We start from the raw sequence: 14,148 nt of genomic DNA on the forward strand, positions 1-14,148 counted from the left end.
CATCTCATCTCTGTGCTTTCATTTACCTACCTACAATAGGGATACTATATGCACATCCCTTTCAAAGATGATCTCCAGCCACTATTTGTAAACAATTTTGCAGACAAAAATCACTGTATAATTGCTAAGTAAGTACATTTTCCGTGAGATTCTGAAACAGGCACTCAGATGTGTAGTAAAATATTTACTTGTCCTCTGTGTGGAGAATTACACTGTTCAGGGGAACCAGCATGAGCCTTTTCAAACTAGCTGGTTCACAACACAAGCTGGTCTTACGTTATATGGTGCTGGTGAGTTAGCCCTCAGCCAACGAATGTGGGATCACTGGGCTCTGAGTGAGTGATGGGGAACAAGACATTGAATGAAGCTGTTAAAACTCCCATCAGAGCTGAAACTCTTTGTAACATGGAAGAGAAATGGGAAAGGGTAAACCAGTGTTTCACTCTCAGACTGTAAGTAATAACAGTCAAGAAAAAAGAATCACAGAAAAGGCATCTTTATTTTTGATGATAGCTTGTTCTTAGGCAGCTGTTAACTTGGGCAGAGGTTGTTAAAGGTGAAATTGTAGTATTGACATTTGAGTACTATACTCTTTGTAGATATAAACTATAAGAGTGATAGGAGTGCATGAAAATAAGCTGAAAGCAGCAGATCGCCCACAAGGTTTGCATATTTGACAGTTTTAACTAAGTTTCAGCTAAGAGACTAGATTTTGAGAAGGGAGTAAATATCTCGGAAGATTTCTAGCCTTTTAAGAGTTAATTCTTCATAGGAAATTAGCATTTGCTTAACAAAAAGAAGTCTCCAAGCCAAAACAATTTTTATCGGAGGTGGATAATGAAAGCACTTTATGGCATTCTGCTCTCTATGCCTCACTGTGTATCTCAGCAGAGATAAAGGTGCCAAATTTGGGGCTATGATAGATAGTTAATCACTATGGAAGGGAACATGGAAACTTAGAGCTTGGGTGAATAAAAACCATGTAAATGGCAAAAGAAATTGGGTTAGAATAATAGGTAATGAAGTAGACACAAAAAAAAAAATTGGGGGGTTAAAATATGGTTTCATCAGAAAAGTCTTTTCTTAGAATTAAAACAATGGAACTGTTCAAGGAAAGAGAAGAGACAAGAGCATCCTAACTCATCCTCAGCTCAGGATTTAGGAAAGTTTCTTTTCTTGTAAAGTTCAGAGAAAAGCAAAATCTGTACAGAAAATAATTGTTCTGGGCATGCAAAAGAAGATCCAGCAGAGCTAGTAAGCTCCATGTTCACTGGAGGGAAAAATATTGCATTCCTTTGCCTTAGTAAAGAAACAAACCAATGAAATAGATATATAAAAAGGAATCAGTTTCCATTTCCTGTGAGGCAGAGTCATTCTCAGAAAGGTAGCTGACATATTGAAAGTAATAAAACAGGTTGTATCAGCAAGGCTCCTTCCTTGTTTTGCCATAGGAATGCTGTTTAACATTTCAAACACATTATGGGAAAATAGCAGACCTTTATGATGGTACACAAGGATGCTAAACTCTTTGCAGATAGCACTTCATCTGTGGAAAAACATACCCGAGAGAAGAGTGGATATGGAGAAGTATACAAGTATTTGATTTAAAAAACCTGCCCAGATCCCATTGAAATGTGGGCTGTGATCACCAGAGCCACAAAATAAAATCCTGTAAAAAAGTAATTAAGAGATAGCACAGGGTGGCTGGCATAGCCTATTCTTCACCCTATAACTGAACTATTGCTAGACAGGCTCTTATTTAAAGGCCACAGGATGATGACTACTAAGATGTTGCAGAAAGCTTTATAAAAAGGATATCTGAAGGTCGGGAAAGTACTGAAAGATCTCAGAACAGTGAAGGATATTTGATACTGTCACCTTATGAAGCATCATTAAAAAAACTACTAAGGGTCCATCGCATGTGGCAGAAGTCAAACAAGAATCAAATAAAAGGATCAAGGTTAGTGGCTGTGGGCGGGAGAAAGCTGCCTGAAGTGAAATGGGCCTAGAGCTGTGGATGGATATAAAAATTCCACAGCGCTGAGCTAGACCATTCCTGCATATTGACAGTTACAGATAAATTTATGTGATCTCACAAATCTATACACTGTTAGAATGACTTAAAATGGAGTTCCCATTTTAAGCTCCAAAAGGTGAACTCAAAGGTCTTCCAAGAAATAGTTTATTTCTCTCTTGTAAGACAACAATTAGAAACATCCTTTTGAGAATGTCTTTTCAGATGCCAGGTAATCAAAGCTCAGTTGCGCATAAATATAGCTTTTTTCTTTCTTTCTTTCTTTTTTTTACAAGAACAAATGAAAATAATTACTTTAAAGTACCCACTCATGAGAATAACTTTGCTCATCACTCTAATTGCAAGCAGACACTGTCTTTCCATCACAATAAATTCACAATGGCTCATTAGCTTCTATAAGAGGATGAAATGGATCATCTTGTTTACATTGACATTTTTTTAAATGGTTGATTTTGCTATGTATGTGTTGGAATTTGCAGTATACCTGTACAACAAAAATAATCAATTAATTAATGAAGTGTTTGGAAGACAATGGCAGAGATGAAAAACTAATATTTCCTACAGATCCCAGAGCTACAGCTAGACTGAAAGCTCATACATTGTTTAAACTAATATCGCTTTGAGTATGAACATGTTGAATTATCAGCACTCACCTGAAGGGCGATAACTTGCTAAGTTGCAGTAAATCAGTTGTTTTCAGTCACAGAAATGGATGATTTGATTTTTCCCCATACATGAAAAAAATGTGTGTGTGAGAACAAATATAAAGCAACTGTTTTAGTATTTTCATTATGATCACAAAAACATCCTTGAAGATATAGCACCCTCCTGGCATTTATATTCTGGATAGAAGTGTTCCAGCCCTAGGGTAACTGTTGTTACCTAACAGAAGGGATGTGGTCATTATTTTGTTTTATCAGCTTTGCTTTCTCTCCCTTTTGCAGGGATTTAAACACACTGTGGTCTGATTGAATCCTTCAATCCATTGCCCTGGCTGAGGCAGTATACTCTGTCGATCTGATGGAGGGATTTTATCATGGACTTGGCTGTGCATGCAAATTAGGGATGCTAACTAGGGAAGGACAAAGAGAGGAAAAACTAGTGTAATATTTGAAAAAGAAATAGAAAGCACCTCAGCTCTGATTCTCTTCTTTCTTACTTTATCTTTCCTAAAGGTAACTTTATTGACTTAACCAATTTTTTTTTTTTTTAAATTCTTTTTGGTCTGCACCTCTGAGAAAGAAGAGTCAAGGTCATTGTTTCCAATTTATACCTTAAGACTCTAACTTTGCCATAGAGATGGGATGCTAGCTTATTATTTATTTTGGAGGATAATCCCTGATCATTGTAAACTCAAAATACAATATAGCTCACTTATGACAAAGTAAGGTTAGTTTGGGGATTAAGTTTGTCCTATTACATTGCTAAAGCTCACATATTTGATTCTGTTCCTTAGCTCTATCACCTAGACTGATTGATATTTTCATGTCAAGCAGGCAAAACTGCCACTCAGGTTTAAAATAAAGAAATAAAAGATATTTCTTTTTCTAGTCTTATCTCCCTGCAGTTCCCTTCTGGCTTCCGGTCTGTTTTGATTCTATCTCCTCCAAGGCAGCTCAACCAAAATCCACTTAGAAAATTTAGTTTCAGAAAGCAATCCTAGCCCCTGTGGGAAGACTGGGTGCCATTGGCACGAAGGTTGCCTCAATGTCAAGGAGCGTGCACGTGTCCTGGGCTACCGCTGCCCATGTGGCAACTGGCGAAGCCTCCTGGGCTCTCTTGGGAGATTCCCTCAGGTGTTCCCACCTTATACCCTCCAGTGGGACATCCATAACTCACACACTCGAGCGGCAATGCCGCAGCTTCTCTCCTGTGCTGCAATGTCAAATGCCAGACGTAGCCGACTGCTTTCTGAAGCCCTGGAAAGTGGCTCCCCAAAGTGACCAAGACTCTTACCCCACCCCAAAACCGAATGCTCTGTCTTGTGGTCAGGATGTTACTGCGCCCCTTGTTACACAACCCGACACACAGATGTTCTCAAGCTGCCCAAGAGAAAGGCAGAAAGGTCTTTCTGAGAAAACATACCTTTTCTTGGAGCATTAGGAGTCAAGTACTGCCAGTTTTACCTCTGGGCAGCAGCTCTTTGCTGAAGTGATGAAACAAATGATTTTCTCTGGGATACAGTATGACACAAGTGAAGGCACAGGATTTCAGCTCTATGTGGACAGCTATCTAACATTTTCCGTGACAAAAAAAAATTGCTTGAAAGAATTGTATCGGCCTTACATACCTGCACCCCCCTGCAGAGCTAGGGCCTGCTCCAGCCATCGCATGGATGGTGTAACTCTCTTCCAAAACTCTGAAGACACCTATGCTGTTACTGTCTAATAGCCTGATCTTTCAGGATAATCCATTTCTCCTATCTCCCCTCTCACCCCAGAATACAAAAGCCTCTGAGGTGACCACCTTGTGAAAATAGTGGAGAAGAGAAAAAACCCATATACCAGTCTTAGGTAAATGGTCATTACCACTCTGACAACTATTCCCAGGTCTTTTTGCAACGTATGGTTGCAGGATCATACAAGCCAAAAGGGCTCACTGACCTTTTCCTGACAAAAACCATTCGAATGAAACTTGTCTTTTTTAGGGATCTATTGCATTCAAGATTTCTGTGTCATTTTCTGTTTACCAGGGCTTGAAACCATGAATAAGGTTGTTGGCCTTTTTGTCCAGGCAGGGACAACATCACATGTTAATGTTCAGCTTGAATCTTCAAAAGATGGGATCTTCTAAGGGGCTATAAATATTAATCTCTGCTGCTGGCTGTGCCCTGGAGAGGAGCAACAGCAGCTGTGCTCTGCTTCTGGTCTAGAGCCCAGCCTACACTCAAATCCGAGCTCTCCATGTGAAATGAGAGCAAGACCATCCTTAACTAGGTGTTTTAGGCACAATTCAGACTTGCCTGGGGGTTGAGTGTGTGAAAGGCTGGGTCCATGCTTTCCCGCAGGACAGGTCCAAGCATACTTACATGCAGTGCAGGCAGCTTGTGCTCGGCCTTGTGAAACACACAGCCCTGAGGACATTTACTTTCAGGAAAGATCCCACATCTGGCTAACCTGCCAGATGTGCCTCTACCACAGGAACACCTGGGACTTGTGGGCAGCCTGTGTTTGGGCTCTGCCTTTTGATACCATGTGTGTGTGTCATTAAGCTCAAATGAGTGGCATGTAAGCATTAGTCTGTAAAACACACAGGACTTTAGCCTCTTTCTATCCTTGTCTCCTAGGGTATAGCACAGATGCAATACAAAAACCCCTGCCTGATGTGCTTTATGATATGTGTATTTTCTTTCTCTCTACATGGTACCTTGCTCCCAGCCAAAAAAAGGTACCAAAATGACTGAGAAAAAGCTTTTGAGGCCCTCTAAAGCCTCATCCATTGTATTTCAAACCACAGGTTCCATAATGACACCACCATTTAATTCTATGGAATTAATTAGCATTGGTGCTCCCAACTTCTGTTACCTCAAACCTTTTCTCCCTTTAGTAAAACTAATTGCAGTTCCTGTCCCTGCAACCAACATAGTATCACAAGCTATTAGCTGCAGCCACTAACTGCAGCTAAAGAAACAATATGGCTTTGTTCACTTCACCTGCAATCCATGAATTATGGACCCGGGTGAATTACAACACTCTGAAGAGATTTATAAAATTGTTGCAAGCGACTTCTCAAAATATCTGCTGATTTCAGTGTAACGGAGCCCCATGCCTCACTCCAGCCACACAGCTACTCTGCAGCCACTCACTTCACCGACCAGTGCACCTTTGTGTATTTGTGATTTTCCACCCTGTGCAATAAGGATGGGAAAGAAGCAGCTCATGTTGTTGTTGGTGTTGTTGTTGCTGATACACACGTGAGTTTTGGCCAAGGGAAGAGAACAACTGGATCTGTTATGATGTGAACTCAGTGCCAAATCATAAGTAGTACAAGACGTTATGAAAAAAAAATCATGCTCAGGGAAGTCTGTGGAGTATTAATTTGGATGCTAGCAGGGGCTTAAAGTTGCGGAGGGGCCCTAGGGTGATTCTGAGTTGTTATTCTCATGTCAGGCTCACTCTAAAGACATTGCCCTTGATCTCCACTACCTTTAGACAGGGAAGTAAATACGAGGCCCAAGGCACCAGCAGTGACTGTCACTGGAGAAAGAGGGCATTGACAGGGTAAGGGCTGTTCACGTTAGACCTCCGGAGGCAATGGGCACCCAGGGCCTCCTTCACAACTGGGGTTACTTCAGTAAGGACTCTGCACAGGACAAAAGTAAAATGCAGTGATCATGTGTCCTTGAAGCTCCATATGGATCTGAGAGCCAGTCTCTGGGGAAAACTGTTAATGATGGATGGCACCGAAAAGAAATCAGAAGTATTAGGTTGGCCCAGGGCATCCAGTTCTTAATCCCTAGCTCAGCTGTTGCAACACCCTTTGGAAGACTTAATATGAAATCCAACTCTGGTGTTGTACAAAACTGTCACTGAACTATGCCAAATACCAAATCTTTAATGAGGTTATTCTTGTGTTTTATGGGATGCAGAGCAGTAACCTACTTTCCTCTCTGATTAAGGGTAGGAAATGACTACTTTTCAGTGTTGCATCATTTATCAAAAATAATAAAAACTAAAAAAAATCCTTCAGAAGCTAGATGTGGAAAATTGAAGTTTTGATGAATAAACTTATCTCCAATTAACTTAAGCTGTGCAAATCCTTTAGATGAGGCATTGAAATGTTTTTGAGACACTAAGTTAATTTGGTAAAGTCTAGTAACAGCATCAGATTTTTCTGAACAATCTGATTTTCATGTTACAGATGTGTCAGCATAAGTATGGATGCACTAATCATTTCAGTATAATTAACTGCCTAGTGAAATGTCTCATTAGCGTGGGGAATTACTGATGAATAATTTGTCATATTCTAATTATTCCCTACTCACCCCCCCTTTCCTTTAAAAATACATAATTATAAGCATTTAGGAAATAACTTGCATGGTGTTGAAAATCTACCTCATTGTTTAGATCCTTCCAACTTTTCTGAAGATAATTTTATGCTAAGGGCTGAGAATGAAGGTAGCTATGGAAATAGCTGTTCTATAATGTTGCAGCACTGCACAAGGTCCAGAAGGGGCTGCATATGATCCGGAAAGTTCCTGTTGGAGAAAGACCCCTGTTGTGCTCCACTGCCCCAAGGATGAAAGCAATGAGATATAGTATTACGCTGTGCACAGACTCTGCTCTGTCTGAAGCTTCACAAACGTGCTAAATTCCTTGCTGACCAATTTAAAGACCACCTGTGATATCAGCTCCCCCTTCCTGACAAAGCTCTCCTAGCTTAACAGAAACATATTTTAGAGTGATAAATGCTTCAAGCAGGTTTCCTCTAACTTGAGAAAGGAAGAGTTGGCACGTCCCTGGAATCTAGAAGAAGTTAAGAGTGCGGTAGTTTATGTTGCATACATACATCCAGTAAGCATTTGAGTTATATGGTAGATGGGTTTATAGTCAACCTTGAGATATATTGATCAGAGCTGAAGCTGGAGGGTGAATGAATGATGTACACTCACTGTGCTGTTTGGGAATACCAGCAAGGGCTCTAGCTGCAGTTAGCCTGTATACCTTAGTAGCCTGCAGCTCCAGAGTGAAAATGTCATGAGCTTCACCCACTTTGTATTGTAGCATGTCTGAGCGGAAAGGGCATGATGTACACTGTGGTTCTGCTCCAGGCAGATAGCATTAAGTTGCCCCAAGAAATTGCTTCTGTGCTTTCCTTTCCTCTTCTGATTTTATTCTTGTTTAGTTGGCAAAACTTGCTGAAGTTGGGGCAGGGAGTAAACAAAAATGGCTTTGCGTTGTTCTGCTTGCTTATATACAAGACCTCCCACAGTGAGGCATTTACACAGTACTACAAATATAGCCTTGTAACAGCTTCACTAGAATAGCACTATTAACTAATTTTCCACCTTTCCGGGCTCTTATACATTATGTGAAGTGCCAGACACAAGGAATTTACAACAGTCTTTCAGTAAATCCTTTCTTTCAGAAAATTCAAGCAGTCAAACTACTTGGACAAGGTAGGGAGGCAAATAAGGTCAGTGGACTGTGCATGGAAGGCTAACTGGTTGCAGGTCATCTGACTCGAGAGAAAGCTAGTACTGGTCAGTTCTGTTGGTGAAACTGTGAATTTCAGCATCTTGGAGCAGGATTCCCTAAGGGTAAATTTTCTTCAGTCCATCTTCCAAACAAGTTGATGAGCTGAGGATTTGGTCCTTGTAGTCACACCACAAATGAAGCTCAAACTACTTTCTGTCCCTTCATTCTCCTTTTTAAAACAAGAAAGAAATGGTTGGCCCGTATGATTCAAAACAAAACTAATAACCCTTAGATTTACTGGCCTGTAAGAGACAAATAAACCTTTTATTAAAAAAAAAAAAAAAAAAAAAAAGATGTTTGGGGTTTTTTTGTAAGTCTCTTGCCTTAGGAACACTGAGGGTGACTTCAGAGTATTCATCAGATCCATCTTTTTTTTCCCAAATTGACAATAATTTCTGTCACAGTTTTCAGTCTTAAAGTTGTTCAGCATGCTTCTACAATGTAAAATGTTTCTCCTATGGTCTCACAAGTCCGGTTCTCATTATTATCACAATGACCCTGTCCTTTCAATAGCCCAAAGAGGAAGATAAAGTATTTTATTTCTGAACACCCCCTTTGTAACCTTGCTAAGCACAAAATCCTAAGAAAAATATGGAGCATTGCCCTCTGGCTGCTTTTTGTATTAACCGTAGTCCTAATTTTGTATTCTGGCATTGACTGAGAGTTCTGGGGTGATAATAATTCAGATCAAACTTATGAAGCAGAGAGTGCGCCTTCTGTGAGCTCTGTCAGTCTCTCAGTTGTTTCCTAGTTTTTATCATCCTTCCATATTTTCAGGTGGTTCTGCGTTTTTTTAGCACCTCCCACATTTTCATAGTCAATCTGGAAATGCAGTAAGTGAAAACTCAGTGGAATGGAAGAGCAGCTGGTGACGAGCAGAAAAGTTAAAAGCCTCACTCACCTGCTTTTTGGCACATGTTTAATCTTCGTAAAGGAATTAAGTATTGTGAGGCAAATGCATAGATCACGTGAAGGAAATAATTCATCTAGTATTGCTATCCCTGTGCTCTGAATGATATGGCTATAGGTTCAGTTCCCTGGAATCATGCCTGTTTGCATTCAGCATGTTGTGGCAGCCTATGCAGTGACAGAAGAGAGGCAATTTCTGTAATATATTCAGGGCTCTTTAGAAAGCAAGCACAGTCATGTTATTAAAAGAAAGCAGCAGGACCTAGGTGGGCTTCGTTCTGAAGCTGAGCCACACTGGTTTAGTGTGACTTCAGTCTCTGTATTGTTCACTTTAACCCACTGTGTCTCATTTTCCCATCATAAAATTGGAATAATGGTGCTACCCTACTTCACAGGGAGCTTTTGAGGCTTATTTTGTTTGTGAAGTTTATTGAAGTGGGAAATGGACAGAATAATAAAATGTCACAATGATACACCATTATCGTCCCTACTTCCACATTCCTCATCAAAACCTGCTATATCTCATAAATCACCAGTGTTAATGTCTAGAATGACAAATGGTATTCCAGGGTTTTTTCTACATTTCTCAGTGTTTTAATGAAGTTCTGCAGAATTGCTTAACTGAAATAGCCAAAATAAACAAAAAGTGTTAATGCAATGACCTTTATCCACCTTTCTCTCCTTTACTATTGTTTATTTTATATCAAAACACTCTTTCTTTCTGCCAGGGACTGTGTCTATTTGCACAGCATCTAACAACACAGTGAGTTTATAATGTGAACAACGAACTGCTGTTGAAAAGTTTACATGGAAGATTTTTTGTCACATGAAATACCTAAGGCTCCCAGTCAAGAATATATCCCCTTCTAAGACAGAATTTAAATGAATACTGTCACCAGAAAGGATAAATTTAAATGTAGACTTGAGAATTTTCCCAAAGGGAGGCTTAGATGCTTTTTGGACATTTTCTTTTTTCCTTCTCCAAGAAGAAAAAATGCTGAAGTTCAGGAGTGCACAGACTTGTTTGTGTCAGGTGTCATCATTAGCAGAGGCAGATACTGTTCCTGGCTGTGGCAGGCTCCGGCTGTGTTTGGGGCAGTGTATTACCGTCAAACAGCAGCTACGTCCCTAGCAGAGAAACTTGTATTTAAATGCAAGCTGTTGTACTTACATGGATGATTGGCTGATGTAATATGAATTGTATTATGTGGAAGGCAGATAAGAAGTTCTCTACGTGTAACTTTTGGCCTTAAATAGTCAAGTAATTGATTATTCTAATCTTTGGGAATGCTTAGGATGTTACTGTAATAAATAAATAAGCAATAAGTAATTTCTTGAAGTATCCTCCTGAGTGAAGTATGAGGCTTTGCCTGTATACTTGAGAATAAATGCTATCCTGGTTATCATTAGTGCAAGTAGTCTGTTTGCTCTGGAAATTCCATATCCTAGGGGAAACCATGATGGATTTTTTTTTACAGTTTCAATATGAAAATACCTCCTCAGATGATAAGATAGCCTTTAATAGTCTAATAGCTGGGAAATGAGCAACTGAAGCTTATTGGAGACTTTGAATTCTGCCCTGTATCTGACAATTTGGTGCATGTCTATATAGATGGAATTAAATTTATTTTTCATTCTCTTTTGTATTTTGATTTGCAGGTTGGAATTGTTTGTTACTCCTCCACTTAGGAAATCAAGAACATTAAAATGATTAGAGTTTTCTGATAGCCTTGGGGAAACTTTCAAAAAACATTTCATTTAGAAGCAATCCTGCCTCTGTAGTTTATATTACCTATAGTTATTTCCCTGTTGGTTGCTGTGGAAACAAATGTCATATCAAAACCAAAGGACTGCATTCCAGGTACAACAGATGCAACACATGTGATCCCTTGAGAAAGGCAACGCACTGGGAGAGGGATTTGTCTGGCAGACGACTGAAGTCTGGACTCTGTAGTTTGGCCCATTTGTGCCCAACACAGCACTAAGGACTGAGAACAAAGATGAATTTCAACCACTTTTATGCTTTTTTTCTGCTGTGGATAGGTATTGTTTAGGACAGCTTAAAGTGTCCTTCAACTCATTCCTGTCAACTCATGACCCTTGGGAGCTGATCTGACACAGAAGAGAGAAGTGGCTTTGGCATTACCTCAGCTCTGTTCCCCAGGGAGATTTATCTGCATAGAAAGTGTGATCAAGGACTCAGTTTGACTAGTTTCGTCCTGCTTCAGGAATGGTTCAAAGCAAACACAGGAAGAACTGGCTTTTTTTTTTTTTTTTTCTGAGTTGAAAACCTGTCGTTTTGTTCTGCTGGGTACCAGCTGGTGAGACTGTGATGTAGCAATTGCTTACCCCACAGAAATGGGTCAACAGAAATTAATAATAATCCAAATAGCATAACAAATTTATCAAGTAGCTTTAGGTAGACAGAAAGGAACATTTGAAGAAAGGCAAATCTTTTCTTCTGTTAAAAACTTAGAATGAAATGTAGTGAATTTTCATTTCAAATTAATGATTCTTTCAAGGTACAGGTAAAAATGATAAAAAGGACATTCAGCCAGAAAAAAACCCTCACCCACCCACCTCCCAGAAAAAGCACAATAAATATTTTGCTTGGGGTTCACAGATACATTTGAAGTTGACTTGAAATAATGTAATTTGGCAGGTTTGTTTCCGCCAGTAAACTGAAAAAAAGTCCTAAAGGAGAGCTTTAGTTCTCCTCCTCCTCCTTTCTTGGCTTCACTAGGTCCTGTTGGCAGGGTGATGTCTTAAACATCTTTGACTATGCCAAATAGATCCTCCAAGCTGGCAACAATTTTTTTACTGCCTCCATACATTGAACTGAAACCCCTTCCCTGCCTTTTCAGTCCTCTGTTCCATAACTATTAGACCCTATACTTTTAGGTAACATACCCTATCCCTTGTTGCCTTAATCTTTTTTTGTGGCAGGGACTCCCCAGAGCATGAAATACACCCTACCAGCTGCCAGGCAATCCTGGTCCACCTAAGCAGCGTGCAGCATGTTAGCGTTTTCGTTTCTTGCACAGCCTAAGCTGTAAAGCTTGATTAATTTTTTCAAAGACACTAGAAATTTTATGGTTATAAATAGTTGTGCAGATTTTATAACCACAGTATTTTACTTAGAGTATAAGCTCGTTAAAATAAAGTCATCCTTGTTTGTACAATGAGGTCTCACACTATGAGGTGTTAATCAGTCATTTAGGCTTTACATTAAATGTAACTTTTAAAGGTATGATGACATAGAAGAAATATTTCTATTTTCCATAGAACGAATGACCATTAATTACAAAGTGTACACCGCGGGCCACAACAAAGAGATCTGCAGACTGGAGGTGGCTCTCAGGAGTGAAAATGGATCTAATACAGACCTCTTATTCACCAGCCCTCAGAGACTGTGTTTGCAGCAGAAGGATTTGGCATGTAATGCAGAGTGGGAGCAATTTTTTAAGTGTGGAAAAGGACACTTAGAGGAGTTTGGCTACCTTTGCTATGTGTAATTCCTTTACATGACAGGCATTAGACTCTCAAATTCTGTCCCTATGGATGAGTTGAGAAAAAGGATGAACTGCCTTTTTATTTACTGCACGTCAAAATTCTTGAACAGGAACTTTGGCTTTAAATTTGTCTTTATGTGTGAATTTTTTCACAGTAAGTTTCTGAACCCCACAGAAAGAATAATAAATGAAGGAAATAACACTAGGTCTCTCAGAGAATGATATATCCCTGGCGTTTGCTTAATTGCCCTTTCTCCCAAGTCACCTGCATTTGCTATTCCAAATAGCTGTGCTGTTCCTAATGGCTCTGTTTGGTATTCCAAACTGATGTTGCATCAAATTATGTGCTTGTTTGTTTGTTTGTTTTCCACAGGAGTTCTCTTGTAAATTAACAACATTTAATGGGGAGTTAAACCGTTCTCAAAATTGACTATCAAATTCACTCAGTAGAAAAAAAAAAAAAAAGACCTTTAGAGAGAATTGACTGTTACAGAAATATACCCCAGGGATCACTGAGAATGACATGTGAGGAGTGGCGGCCGTCGAGGAAAGAACTTATTAAAAGTATTGCCTAAATAGCAAAGTCCAAATCAGAGCCTTTTCTCATGCTTTCAAACATAATTTCCTCCCTTCATTGTGCTGGATTGTGCTATCCGATTTGTTATTGACATTTAGAAATAAATATAACCTCTTCTTTTTGATCCGTAATTCACTGAGGTGCTCCTGGTGGAATCGCTGATGTTGGAATTAGGGAGCAAAGGCAACGTTATATACAACTGTCTGGCAACTTGTGTCTTAAAGTTTGCTCACTTGAATTACTGTGAACTGGATCAGGTACAGAATCAGCTGGAAACAAATGAACTACAAACTTGTCCGAACCATTGCCCAAAGCTGGAACTGATGATCTCCATTCCCTAATGTACACAGAAGTTTACCTGTCTTTTAATACCTCATTTTCTCTTGTATTATTTGTCAGAGAGACCAAAACATGATGAAACACTGTTCAATCAGTGCTGCTAGGCCTATCCAGAACAGAAAAGCACTAGAAACCTCACCTCAAACACTCTCTAATCATGAAATCCAGATACACCTCCAGTTCAACATATAAAATATACATTGGCGGTCATGGAAGATGAGCACTGATAGTGTCGTGTAACATTTAAGTCTCTTTTTGCAAATGGCAGAGATCTAGAGAGAGTTTGCATAATCATGTAAACTCCTCAGCCTTGAAGCAAATTGAAAAACTAGATTAATTTGAAGATTTATCTATTGCTGAATTAAAATCCTACCTCAGATTCAGAAACAACCATGGGATTTTTATTATGAACTAATGTTTTTTAGCATGTGTGTCAGCTTAACTCAAATATCTTTTTCAGCAAGATCGGATGGGGAATAGAAAGCTGTCCTTTTACTTTCCATTTATGAGTGAGCTGTGACATGGATTTTCTGCAACACTGCTTCAGCTTTCTCATACATGTAGTTTATAACAGTTTAA

The sequence above is a fragment of the Haliaeetus leucocephalus genome, unplaced genomic scaffold (genome assembly GCF_000737465.1).
Source record: "Haliaeetus leucocephalus isolate CR32 unplaced genomic scaffold, Haliaeetus_leucocephalus-4.0 Scaffold206, whole genome shotgun sequence".
Lineage (NCBI taxonomy): Eukaryota > Metazoa > Chordata > Aves > Accipitriformes > Accipitridae > Haliaeetus > Haliaeetus leucocephalus.